The following is a 3,297-nucleotide window of genomic DNA, read 5'->3' as shown; positions in this document are numbered from 1 at the left end:
GAACACATCCCTACTGTGAAGCATGGGGGTGGTAACATCATGCTTTGGGGGTGCTTTTCTGCGAAGGGGACAGGATGACTGCACTGTATTAAGGAGAGGATGAATGGGGCCATTTATTGTGAGATTTTCAGCAACAACCTCCTTGCTTCAGTCAGAGCATTGAAGATGGGTTGTGGCTGGGTCTTCCAACATGACAACGACCCGAAGCACACAGCCAGGAGAACCAAGGAGTGGCTCCATAAGAAGCATATCAAGGTTCTGGAGTGGCCTAGTCAGTCTCCACACCTAAATCCAATAGAACATCTTTGGAGGGAGCTGAAACTCCGTGTTGCTCAGCGACAGCCCCGAAACCTGACAGATCTAGAGGAGATCTGTGTGGAGGAGTCGGCCAAAATCCCTGTTGCAGTGCAAACCTGGTCAGGAGCTACAGGAAACGTCTGACCTCTGTAATTGCAGACAAAGGCTTCTGTACCAAATATTAACATGGATCTTCTCAGGGGTTCAAATACTTCTGTTCAGCAGTGCAAGACAAATACATTCTTTACAAATCATATAATGGGATTTCCTGAATTCTGTCTCAGAGTGGGAATGCACCTACAATGTGAATGTCAGACCCTCCATGATGGAGAAGTGGGAGAACTTGCAAAATCACAGGGGGTTCAAATTCTTCTGTTCCTCACTGTATATCCATGCCGGGTTGGAAGGATTTTCAGCAGGGGGAGAATGTAGTGATGTGATAATTTCTTTGCCCATCTTCCATTGTATACTTCTATTATGCCCTTTTCCAATATGGCTGCTATGCTCTCTGGGGACTAAGGATGAGGTCATCAGAGAGGGGTGTGGATTTTCCTGAGAGAGAGAGCTCAGACTGTCAGTGTTGCAGCCTCCCCTCACTGAGACATGCAGAAAACACTGTTAATGCTTTAATGTTCCTGTTTGGAAGATACTTTATGTTGGATGGTCACTGAATGTGATTTCTCCAGTACATGGACTTTCATATACAATGCTGTGTGGATTACTGTCTATGTGGATGATACATTTCTCAGTTGGGATTTCAATTGTTATCCACAAGCCCCAATTGAGTGGAGGCACTAGTGCTTGTTAGAGATCTTGTCCTGATCACACAGATTATATAAAGACTCTACTCCTAATTACTATACAGGTGGCACCATCATACCCCAGTAGCTGCAAAGAGTGTACAAAGAGCGCTACACAAGCATGAACTAAAGCATACCTGATCATAAAGCATACTGAATTCTCATTTTCCCCAATGTACCCAATTATGGATAGGCCAGATCTGTGTGCCCAGATAGGACCTCCCAGTGGCTATTCTATGGACAAGGTACACTTTTCTGTATGCCTGATCTTTATTGAGCTGCAATAGTCAATACGCTGCAATGGGCAGAAATATTTGGAAACAAACCACATGAGCTCAAGTATCCAAACGTGAATGTTCCTTCATAGCAAGCCTCCATGATGTACTGTATGGGCCTGGCCCACTCCAAATGAATGCATTGTTCTGGTAGGTCCTCCTATGACAGACTTTAGCTACATGTGGAGGACATTGCACTGACTTTTCATCACATTGCATATTATCTGGCCATCTGAAGTCTCAGGAATGGAATCAAGAGGATCTGAAACTTTTTTCAGGAACAAATAATTAGTCTTTATTTGACTAAACACAAAAAAAAGGTAAGATATGGCTGCCAGCTCTCAATTTTTGACCAAAACACAAACTGCCTCCACTGTTTGCCAGCACATGACTCCTGAAAATATGAGGACTCCGATATCCAGTGAAAGTTCATTCAGGAACAATAACCAATTGTGCCCCCCCAAAAGCAGCATAGAGGAAAGGGATGGTCAAGTTGCTGTGCTGCTCCCAAACCACCTCTGGCATGCCAGGGTCTTTATGCAGGTCCTCGATGCCAGTTCTTGCCTGGGGCCTCGAAATATCCACTGGCCACAAATGAAGGCGAGTGGAGGACATTAAGGTGGTAAAAGATACATTTCCCCACACTGAATATAATGGGATCCCACATAACAGTCGCTGTTCATATTCAGAATTCCTTTCTTACAATGGGATCTTGTGTCCGGATAAAATCTTTTATAGATCCCTTGTGACATTGTGTTCTCATTGTAAAATCCTAGATTTGTAAATCTGTCGCTGATATTTATAATGGTTTTGTCCAGAAAAAGAATGGAGTGATGTGGATAGATGGAAACATATGTATAGATGAAAGATTGGTCTGTTGACTCCCCAGAGCTCCTTTCCATGAGAGATGTTTGTTCCCCCCCAGAACTGAACAATGGTACGTTCCTGAATGGCCAGGCTGCTGGTTTGTTGAATCCAGAGTCTACATACAAGATGCCTCCACAGTGTACATTGATGGGGCTGGGAAGGCTGGTACATGTTGTTCATTTGCTCCGGGTGCAGGAGATAGGACAGAATCCCATTGTTGCCGGGTGTCCTCGCTTTCCTCAATTCTGTACTCACTTCATTTACAAAAGCAAACTATGTGAGTGGAGAAGGTGATTGTATCCGGCTGGAGCTCAGACCTGACAGGGACTCGGGATTTTGGGCCTCTTACGTCTAAGACAAATATAGTCTGAGTTGGAGAGAAGATAAAATATCATTTCTTCTCAGAGACATTCTGAGGGGTTTTCCACAATTTGTAATTGCTGACAATTCTTTTGTGGACATTCAGCTGTCAGTGGGGAAACCTGCCGACAGATGAGGAGTCATCGGTTAGGGGTGTGACCGCCTGATTTCCAGCCAATCATTAACAACCAGATATATTTCACACAGAATTCAGATCAGTCCATCAATTGTCAACAGATGAGAATTCTAGAGAATTCAGAGAAAGCTCCACCCTCTTTCCTCTACACCAATCATGGATCTCCAGTTACCCAGTCAACGTGGGCATGATTTAATTGACATCCATCACTGGTGTCAGTGAGATAAAATAAGCTCCATTGTTGATGTCAGTGAGATAAAATAAGCCACATTATTGGTGTCAGTGAGATAAAATAAGCCCCATTGTTGGTGTCAGTGAGATAAAATAAGCCCCATTGTTGGTGTCAGTGAGATAAAATAAGCTCCATTGTTGGTGTCAGAGAGATAAAATAAGCCCCATTGTTGGTGTCAGTGAGATAAAATAAGCTCCATTGTTGGTGTCAGAGAGATAAAATAAGCCCCATTGTTGGTGTCAGTGAGATAAAATAAGCCCCATTGTTGGTGTCAGAGAGATAAAATAAGCTCCATTGTTGGTGTCAGTGAGAATAAAGTGTACCTCCAGC

This window comes from Staurois parvus, unplaced genomic scaffold (genome assembly GCF_062004578.1).
Source record: "Staurois parvus isolate SC_StPar_1 unplaced genomic scaffold, SC_StPar_1.0 ptg001623l, whole genome shotgun sequence".
Taxonomy (NCBI): domain Eukaryota; kingdom Metazoa; phylum Chordata; class Amphibia; order Anura; family Ranidae; genus Staurois; species Staurois parvus.
This window is presented reverse-complemented; position numbering follows the sequence as displayed.